Below are 11,381 nucleotides of genomic sequence, written 5' to 3'. Positions count from 1 at the left end.
ATGTCGTTTATAGATGTCGGCTGACAGCAGACAGAGTTGCGCGATGAGAATGAACTCGAGTGAACTTCACCCGACTTCATTGTCATGCCACGGCTCTGTCTGTGTCGCGTCCTGATTAGCGGCCACCTGTGCAAGATTCACCGGTGACCGCTAATCCCCTGAGTTACTGAAGTGAGCAGCCCTGTCTCATATACTCACCGATCCCCGATCTCCGGCGCGGCGCTGCTCAGCTGTTATTAAAACTCCGGCGGCTTTAACTATTTTGAAAAAGCCAGCCGCTCATTAATCAATCTCGTATTCCCTGCTTTCCCCGCCCACAAGCGCCTGTGATTGATTGCAGTCAGACAGGCCCCCCACGCTGAGTGACAGCTGTGTCACTGCACCCAATCACAGCAGCCGGTGGGCGTGTCTATACTGTGTAGTAAAATAAATAAATAAATAATAAAAAAAAAACCGGCATGCGGTCCCCCCTATTTTAATACCAGCCAGATAAAGCCATATGGCTGAAGGCTGGTATTCTCAGGATGGGGAGCTCCATGTTATGGGGAGCCCCCCAGCCTAACAATATCAGTCAGCAGCCGCCCAGAATTGCCGCATACATTATATGCGACAGTTCTGGGACAGTACCCGGCTCTTCCCGATTTGCCCTGGTGCGTTGGCAATCGGGGTAATAAGGAGTTAATGGCAGCAACCCATAGCTGCCACTAAATCCTAGATTAATCATGGCAGGCGTCTCCCCGAGATACCTTCCATGAGTAATCTGTAAGTTACAGTAAATAAACACACACCAGAAAAAAATCCTTTATTTGCAATAAAAAACACTAACAAGTACCCTCGTTCACCACTTTATTAAGCACGAAAAACCCCTCCATGTCCGCTTAATCCACGGAGGTCCAGCGTCGCATCCAGCTCTGCTACATGGAGGTGACAGGAGCTGCAGAAGACACCGCCGCTCCACGCAGCAACTGAAGACAGCCGCACGATCAGCTGAGCTATCACTGAGGTAACTCGCGGCCACCGCTGGATCCTCCAACTGTGACAGCAACTCGCCCGAGTGACAGCGATGTAGTCACAGGTGACTTGCTGACCCATAGACTGTAGCGGGTCCGTGCCTGCGTGATGCCGGCCAAAAACGGACATGTTGTCCGTGTCGAAAAGCGCACACACGTACTTACCACACGGACACACGTTCCGTGTGATTTTACGTGTGTGTGCCATCTACCATTGAATAACATGGGTCTCCGTATCTCTGTGTCTCCGGTACGTGCAAATACGTACCGCACACGTACAAAAAAAACGGATGTGTGTTGCGGGTCTAACACGCAACGGCCGGGATCGCACTGTTCCCTGCTGCCATCAATACTCCTGTGACATGATAACGGGGCGCCAATGTGTTGCCATGACAGCGCAGGGTCAGATGATGACCCCTGTCGTTTTCATGACTTCCTGTGAATGCCAGCAGAGCGCCAGCACTCACAGGAACACATTATTTCTGCTGATCAGGAGAAGCGATTAAAGACTGCAGGCATAAAGTCCCTTAAGGGAAATAATAAAATCAGTTAACAATGTAAAAAAAAACATATTTTTAAAAAATACATGAAAAAACACCCTAAAAGTTCAAATCACCCCCCATTTGCCCCATTGAAGATGAAAGAATAAAAAACAAACAGATATTTGGTATCACCGTGATCAGAAATGCCCAATCTATCAAAATATAACATCAACTAAACTGATCAGTAAACGGCGTAGCGCTAAAAAAAATAAAATCGCCAGAGTTACATTTTTTTGGTCTCCGCAATATTGCATTAAAATAATATAGGTGATTAAAAGATCGCATCTATCCAAAAATTGTAAAATTAAAAACGTCAGCTCAAGACGCAAAAATAAGCCGTCACTGAGCTCAAATACCGAAAAAATGAGATCGCTATGGGTCTCAGAAAATGACGCCAAAAGCTCAATTCTTTTTTTTTATTTTTTATTTATTTATTTATTTTTATTTTTTTTTTTTACAAAATTTTGAATTTGATTCCACAACTTCGATAAAAGTAAAATTATACATGTTTGTTGTCTCTGAACTCGTACTGACCTGGGCAATCATACTGCCAGTTCAGTTTTACCATACAATGAATGGTAAATAGAAAATCCCAAAAAAACACATTTGCAATTGCACTTTGTTTTGCAATTTCACCGCACTTGGAATTTTTATTTTTCCCATTTTCCAATACAATATGGGTCAGCACGAATGGTGTAATTCAAAAGTACAACTCGTCCCGCAAAAAAACAAGCCTTCATATGGCTATATTCATGGGAAAAATAAATAAAAAGTTATGGCTCTTGGTAGAAAGGGAGGAAAAAACGAAAAACAGAAAATTAGTTGGCGGTGAAGGGGTTAAAGGGAACCTGTCAGGTCTCCTCTGCCCTCCAGCCCAGCAGCATTGATACCTCTATGCCGAAATTCCCTCCCTAATCAGCCCTGTCTAATGCAATTCACTAATATGACTGTTTAAAAAAGCAACTTATAAACCTCGCTGTCTCTATGCTAATTAGGTGACTAGTCAAAAGGGAATTGTTTCTCAAGACTAGTCGGCCCTCTTTCCATGATATCACGCCCCTGTGAGCATAACATGATTTCCAACAGCCGACGTCACCGCCAGGTAATGGAAACCTTGCTAATGACAAGCTCATTTCGGCCACATCAGTGCACCGGAGAAGCAGGGTGGACGCTTTGCGGCCTGATTAAGCGCACTGCGCATGACCCGAAGTTCAGAAGATGGCTCACGTACACGTAATCTGAACTTCTGGTCATGTACGCCTAATGAAACCGGGAAAGCGTGCACCTAGCTCAAAACGCGCACTGATGAGGCTGAAATGATCCGCGCGCATGCGCAAGATTTCCATTAGCTGGCGGTGACATCATGTGTTATTGTTGATTGGAACTATTTTGTGCTTATTTATAATAATAATTTGTTCTTTATACAAATATGGAATGTCAATGTGGCGCCCTGGACAAGCCAGGGGCCACAGAGAACAACACCCACACACCCCACACTCCCGGTCAGGCACACCGAAGTCAGACAAAAAAAACCTTGTTGCCTTCCTCCAGGGGCTAATGTTCACACCAGGGGGGTGGGCCAGGCGGTTGGCCCCGCCCACCGAGGAGTTCACAGTCCTGGAGGCGGGAAAAGCAGACAGATAGAGTTTTGAGGTGAAAGTGGAAGGAAGGAAAGTGGTAGTGGAGCAAACAGAAGTTGGTCCGGGTGTGTGGCCCGGACAGATCAGCAAGGTTGGCAGACTGTGGTGACCGTCTGCAGAAGTGGCCTATCGGAGTCTACCGTAAGGACCGTGGACGGGCGGTGGCCCGGCGGTACCGGACCGGTACACAAAGAGAAGTCAGCACCATCTGGCATGGGCTTACGGACCTCGGCAAGGCTAGGAGTCGCCGTGAATTTGCCAAATCCATCAGCGAAGGGAACCTCCTGGGTTTCCCAGCAGCCAAATCCCGACAGAAGGCAACAGTCCAACCGTGAGAGGGAAACACAGCCACCACCAAGGCTACCGTTCCCAGGGCCAGCGCCTGCGGGCAAAAGGGGCTTCTCCGGCCCACATCCAAGCTGGGGAGTGGGTTACCGGTGGGAACCCATTGGAACCATTTACCGTACATACGTGCAGGGAAAGGCAGTCACCATCAACCTGTCGGGAGAAACAACACCACAGCCGTCTGTGGGACCCGTCCATCCAGCCGTGTGTTTTACCGAGAACTGTGTCCTCATCATTGGCTGAGTGAGTACCACCGTGCCGTGCGGCACAGCGCTGCCCCCGCGACCCTGCACCTCGCTAGGCCCCGTAACCCGCCTGCCATCCATCCCTACCCCATCATCGGGCCCCGGGACAACCAACCCCCTACCCACGGAGGGGAGAACTAACATCCAGGCTGCTCCCTGTCACCGCTCCCGGGATCCCCGTCCAGAGCAGCGGTGGTGTCACCAACTTCACCACAACCGTGGGTGGCGTCACGGACAATCACCAAATCCCCACCATCCAATCAAATCCCCTTTTCACTCACGGGCGAGGAACGCCGCTCGAGTCCCCGGGATCCGGCCCACTGCTCGAGCCACCACCGAGCAGCGGCAGAAGCAGCCGGACCCGAGCAGTGGGAGAGCGCAGCGTCCCCTCCTCCGCCTGCGACAACTATATATCCAAAGATATGAGAAAGATCATCAAATATTCCACCTCAGAAAGGGTTACAAAGCTCAGAGATGTCATTGAGATAGAGTAAGAGCAATAATGATCAAATGGAGAAGAGTTGGAACAGGGCTGAATCTTCCAGGAGCAGTCGACCAGCCAAACTTATCATTAGGGTGCAAATGACGACATCCAGAAAATCACAGAACATCCCAGAGGAACGTACAAAGAATTATGAGTGCATAATGCAGAAATGGGACTCAAGGGAGAGTAGACAGTGCAAACCCAGGGCTAATATCCAATTATCAGAGGAGCAGCCAATGCAATTTTTTGGTCAAAATTGACCCTTTCAGGAGAACTGCTGAGAGCACTGGCGGACACAGACAGAAAAGGGCCCCTGTGCAAAAAAATATATGCGCCCTTTTCAGTCTAATAACTCATCAAAATGCACAATTTCACCTATTTTGGAGGAGGTAATGGCTCCCTTAGCTCTCGGGCCCCTGTGCGGTTGCACCAATGATATACAGTATCTGCCCATGGCTTAGCCCAGTGATCAGCTGCAGCAGATACATGAGCTTTAGGCTACTTTCACACATCCGGTTTTTGCTCTGCGGCACAATACAGCGCTCTGCAGAAAAACCGCAACCGTTTTTTTTTGCCTCCGGTTGCGTTTTTTTTTTTGCATAGACTTACATTAGTGCCGTTTTGTGCCACATGGGCTTGCGTTCGGTCCGTTTTTTGCCACATGCGGCAGATTTAGCCGATACCACGGCCGGATGGAACATTGCCTGTAACGTTTTTTGCTCCGGCAAAAAAACGCATCGCGCCACATCCGGCTGCTGCGGCGCATTTTTCAATGCATGCCTATGGATGCCGGATGCGGCAAAAACGCATTCCACTGTTTCTTCCACTGCGCATGCTCAGTAGCGTGCCGTAACTGGAAAAAACTGGACCGGCCGCATGTAAAAACTTATGCAAAGGATGCGGTGTTTTCGCCGCAGCCGTTGCATAGGTTTCACAGCCGGATTGAGCCGCACGGCTCAAACCGGATGTGTGAAAGTAGCCTTAGTCATGACATTCCTGCTGCAGCATGGAAAAAAAAAAATACTGAGGCAGTGGCAGAGAGGCAGCACTGGATCTGCAATGGGCAAGCATTTTTGCATTTTACACCTTTTGCAAGCCTAGAATGTAATAAAAATAAATCATCCTGGAGAGCAGCTTTAATGTAAAATGTCTAATAGTTGTACAGTACGCTAACATTGACGGCCCATCCTTAGGATACAGATCAGTGAGGGACTAACTTCCAGCACCATCCAATTTTCCAAAGTGCTTTATTTCATCAACATGTGCAGTTAAAAGTAGCGGGGAGTTAAAGGGGTTATCCGGCTTATTTCGCTTTTTTTTATTATTTACACTATTGGGCTACATTGGGGCAGGTAAGTAGATGGTGAGCACTTACCTGCCCTGCTGTCAGCCCCTCTCCCCCGGCTCAGAGCGGTCATGTGACCGCTCCTGCCGCGATTTTGCTGCTTCCGGTCATTTCATGTCTACATGGGCAGGACCATGTTGACATGCAAATCTGCCACTGCATGTTGCCGCCCTGCTGGGCGGGTACAGTGCGATGAGCCCCGCCCCCCTCCCTGTGCGCTGCTATCTGTGCCCTGTATGTCCTGGACAAACACAGGGTTGCCCTCTCTGTCTAGGACACTGTGAGTGCTGTTTGCCCAACAGTGTCCTCAGCTCATTATGGCTACTTTCACACATCCGGTTTGAGCAGTGCGGCTCATTCCGGCTGTGAAAACTATGCAACGGATGCGGCGAAAACACCGCATCCTTTGCATAAGTTTTTACATGCGGCCCGTCCGTTTTTTTCCGGTTGCGGCATGCTACTGAGCATGCGCAGTGGAAAAAACCGCATGCGGCGACCGGATGCGTTTTTTTCCGCATCGCGCCGCATCCGGCCTCCATAGGTATGCATTGAAAACTGCGCCACAGCGGCCGGATGCGGCGCGATGCAGTGTTTTTTGCCGGAGCAAAAAACGTTGCAGGGAACGTTCGATCCGGCTGCGGCATCGGCTAAATCTGCCGCATGCGGCAAAAACCGGACCGAACGCAAGCCCCTGCGGCACAATACGGCACTAATGTAAGTCTATGCAAAAAAACCCGCAACCGGCGTTACAAAAGCCGGTTGCGGTTTTTCTGCAGAACGCCGTATTGTGCCGCAGAGCAAAAATCCGGATTTGTGAAAGTAGCCTATGTTGTATGGTGCCCGGGAAACTGTGACCCCCCCCCCTCCCCCGTGCGCTGTCTCTGTGATGAATGCAGCCTCCCGTGCTCTTCGCTTCTGAATACAGTCAGAAGCAGGGATGTCACCTGACACCAGCGAACAACACTGAGCTCTGTATAGGACACTGCAATCATCACAGCACGGAGAAGAGACGGCATGCTGCATGGGTGAGAAGGCACTGACAGATCGAGCGGGAGGGGGAGGGGGCAGAGAAGAGCGTGCACGGCTGACAGAGTGGGGGGCAGAGAAGAGAGTTCATGGGTGACACAGCAGGGGGGGCAGAGACGAGAGTTTATGGGGGTGAGAGACAGGGGAGTGCTGGGGGGCAGAGGAGACAGTGCAGTGGGAGAGAAGAGAGTGCATGAGGAGGGATTATGTATAATATATTATATAACTCTGGGTGTGTCCTATAGACTCACATTACGGGGGATTATGTATAATATATTATATAACTCTAGGTGTGTGTGTGTATCGCCTATACACTCACATTAGGGGCTATATATAATGTTCATTACATAGTATTTATTTATCTACAGGTGCTGGGGTAGTATACTGACATGGAATGTGTGTGTGCAGAGGGCTGGCAGAGGGCGGGGCTGGACACTGAGGCCGGGGGCGGTGCCAGCTGTGACTGTCGGTTTGGCAGTCAAACATGTCATGTTAGATTATGCTGAATGTAAAAAAGGAGCTGCAGAGAATAAAGTGAAAAATCAAGAGAAACAAAAGTTAGAAAACAAAAAAATAATGTAGGGGGTGTTTTTATATGACAATACAGCACAGATTAACTTAATTTTTTTTTGGAGTTTATGTCAGACAACTCCTTTAAAAGTAGCGGGGAGAGAGCCGAGTGCAGGCCCACTAATGGATGACGGCCGTTTCGCACGTCCTGGTGCTTCTACGGGTCCACTCATTGGACCCGTAGAAGCACAAGGATGTCCGAAACGGCCATTGTCCATTAGGGGGCCTGCACTCGGCTCTCTACCCGCTACTTTAAGGGCTCATGCGCACATAACTGCTTATTATTCTGCAGCGATTTGACAGCACATGTCCGCTTCAAATCACTGCAGAATGAATGCAGTATTTTTGTTAAAAAAAGCCGATTTCATGCGCTATGGCTACTGCCCCCACCATAGACAGTGGGAGCTGCATCCAGAACGCACAAATAATTGACATGCTGCTTTTATGAACGCACGGATTTGGGTCAAAATTTTAGCACCCAAACCTAGAGTCATATCACAAGGGGCTCAGATAATCTCCCCATTATACCCCAGGAGCTGAACGAAAAATGGGATACAGACACCCCTGCAAATTACTACAAAATAGAAAAGGTTGCTCCAATCATATTCTATATAATATAGTATAACAGGGAGAAAAGATGAATTACTTCCCTGAGAAGCAGGAATCCAGACCTGCCAGGCCTCAATCATGGCAGGCCTGGATTCCTGCTTCTCAGGGAAGTAAGATATATATATATATATATATATATATATATATATATATATATATATATATATATATATATATATATATATATAAAATGTATGTATGTATGTATGTGTATATATATATATATATATATATATATATATATATATATATATATATATATATATGTCATATGAAAAAGTTTGGGCACCCCTATTAATGTTAACCTTTTTTTCTTTATAACAATTTGGGTTTTTGCAGCAGCTATTTCAGTTTCATATATCTAATAACTGATGGACTGAGTAATATTTCTGGATTGAAATGAAGTTTATTGTACTAACAGAAAATGTGCAATCCGCATTGAAACAAAATTTGACCGGTGCAAAAGTATGGGCACCTCAACATAAAAGGGATATTAATATTTTGTAGATCCTCCTTTTGCAAAATTAACAGCCTCTAGTCGCTTCCTGTAGCTTTTAATGAGTTCCTGGATCCTGGATGAAGGTATATTTGACCATTCCTGTTTACAAAACAATTCCAGTTCAGTTAAGTTTGATGGTCGCCGAGCATAGACAGCACGCTTCACATCATCCCACAGATTTTCAATGATATTCAGGTCTGGGGACTGGGATGGCCATTCCAGAACATTGTAATTGTTCCTCTGCATGAATGCCTGAGTAGATTTGGAGCGGTGCTTTGGATCATTGTCTTGCTGAAATATCCATCCCCTGCGTAACTTCAACTTCGTCACTGATTTTTGCACATTATTGTCAAGAATCTGCTGATACTGAGTTGAATCCATGCGACCCTCAACCTTAACAAGATTCCCGGTGCCGGCATTGGCCACACAGCCCCAAAGCATGATGGAACCTCCACCAAATTTTACTGTGGGTACAAAGTGCTTTTTCTTGGAATGCCATGTTTTTTTGCTTCCATGCATAACGCCTTTTTGTATGACCAAACAACTCAATCTTTGTTTCATCAGTCCACAGGACCTTCTTCCAAAATGTAACTGGCTTGTCCAAATGTGCTTTTGCATACCTCAGGCGATTGTTTGTGGCGTGCTTGCAGAAACGGCTTCTTTCGCATCACTCTCCCATACAGTTTCTCCTTGTGCAACGTGCGCTGTATTGTTGACCGATGCACATTGACACCATCTGCAGCAAGATGATGCTGCAGGTGTTTGGAGGTGGTCTGTGAATTGTCCTTGACTGTTCTCACCATTCTTCTCTGCCTTTCTGATATTTTTCTTGGCCTGCTACTTCTGGGCTTAACAAGAACTGTACCTATGTTCTTCCATTTCCTTACTATGTTCCTCACAGTGGAAACTGACAGTTTAAATCTCTGAGACAACTTTTTGTACCTTCCCCTGAACAACTATGTTGAATAATCTTTGTTTTCAGATCATTTGAGTTGTTTTGAGGAGCCCATGATACCACTCTTCATAGGAGATTCAAATAGGAGAACAACTTACAAGTGGCCACCTTAACCCCTTAACGACCTTGGACGTACTGAGTACGTCATGGTCACATGGTGCTAAACGACCCATGACGTACTCAGTACGTCCTGGCGAAATCGCGGTCCCGGAGCCCCGGGGAGTGAAATTTATTTACTTAAACGGTGGATTCGGGAAGGAGGGGACCTCTGCCTGACCTCAGGAGGGGTGGTGCCTCCTCCCCGAACCTACAGAGGCTGTGATTGGCTGACGAACGCCGCTCAGCCAATTACAGCCACTGTAATGTTCCAGCCATTGAAAATGGCTGGAACATTGAAATCCAGCCCTGATCAGTGCTGCTGTAGCACTGGCCATTGGCTGGAGCTGGGTGATCGATGCTTCACCCGCCCCCAGCTCTGATTGGAGAGACCGGTCTTGTGACCGCTCTCTCCAATCAATGCGGCCTGTGACCGTCCCTGGAAGCCGAGGAGAGCGGTAAGTTGTTGTCCCCGCCGCCCGCCCCTGTCCCCGATCGCCCCGCCGCCCCGCCCCTGTCCCCGATCGCCCCGCCGCTGCTCCCGCTTCACCGCTGTCCCCACCGCTGTCTCCGATCGCCCCGCCGCTGCTCCCGCTTCACCGCCGCTGTCTCCGATCGCCCCGCTGCTGCTCCCGCTTCACCGCCGCTGTCTCCGATCGCCCCGCCGCTGCTCCCGCTTCACCGCTGTCCACGCCGCTGTCTCCGATCGCCCCGCCGCTGCTGCCGCTGTCTCCGATCGCCCCGCCGCTGCTCCCGCTTCACCGCTGTCCCCGCCGCCATGCTCCCGCTGCACCGCTGTCTCCGCCGCCGCTCCCGATCCACCGCCGTCCCCGCCGCCATGCTCCCGCTGCACCGCTGTCGCCGCCGCCGCTCCCGATCCACCGCCGTCATGCTCCCGCTGCACCGCTGTCTCCGCCGCCGCTCCCGATCCACCGCCGTCCCCGCCGCCATGCTCCCGCTGCACCGCCGTCCCCGCCGCCATGCTCCCGCTGCACCGCCGTCTCCGCCGCCATGCTCCCGCTGCACCGCTGTCTCCGCCGCCGCTCCCGATCCACCGCCGTCCCCGCCGCCATGCTCCCGCTGCACCGCTGTCTCCGCCGCCATGCTCCCGCTGCACCGCTGTCTCCGCCGCCGCTCCCGATCCACCGCCGTCCCCGCCGCCATGCTCCCGCTGCACCGCTGTCTCCGCCGCCGCTCCCGATCCACCGCCGTCCCCGCCGCCATGCTCCCGCTGCACCGCCGTCCCCGCCGCCATGCTCCCGCTGCACCGCTATCTCCGCCGCCGCTCCCGATCCACCGCCGTCCCCGCCGCCATGCTCCCGCTCCACCGCTGTCCCCGCCGCCGCCGCTCCCGATCCACCGCCGTCCCCGCCGCCGCTCCCGATCCACCGCCGTCCCCGCCGCCATGCTCGCCACTGTCCCCGCCGCCGTCGCATCCACCTTTTTCAGCCGCTGCTGCTCCCGATCGGCGGCCGCCGCCGCCGCCGCCTCCTTCATCGGCTGCCCCTTCTCCATCGCCACACCACCTATCCCTCCATGTGCTGCAAGCCACCCTCCCCCCACGTGGGGGGAGGGTGGCTGGCTTGCAGCACATGTGGGGGGAGGGTGGCTGGCTTGCAGCACATGTGGGGGGAGGGTGGCTGGCTTGCAGCACATGTGGGGGGAGGGTGGCTGGCTTGCCACCCTCCCCCCACATGTGCTGCAAGCCAGCCACCCTCCCCCCACGTGGGGAGGGTGGCTGGCTTGCAGCACATGTGGGGGGAGGGTGGCTGGCTTGCAGCACATGTGGGGGGAGGGTGGCTGGCTTGCAGCACATGTGGGGGGAGGGTGGCTGGCTTGCAGCACATGTGCTGCAAGCCCCCCTCCCTCCCCCTACATGTGCTGCAAGCCCCCCTCCCTCCCCCTACATGTGCTGCAAGCCCCCCTCCCTTCCCCTACATGTGCCATCTCTCTCTCCCATCAGACTCTGCCCCCCTCCCCGATCTGCTGCCTGCTCTCTCCCATTTTCCATCTAC

This window comes from Anomaloglossus baeobatrachus, chromosome 11, assembly GCF_048569485.1.
Source record: "Anomaloglossus baeobatrachus isolate aAnoBae1 chromosome 11, aAnoBae1.hap1, whole genome shotgun sequence".
NCBI lineage: Eukaryota > Metazoa > Chordata > Amphibia > Anura > Aromobatidae > Anomaloglossus > Anomaloglossus baeobatrachus.
The sequence above is the reverse complement of the archived record's forward strand: the minus strand, read 5'-3'. Positions refer to the sequence as shown.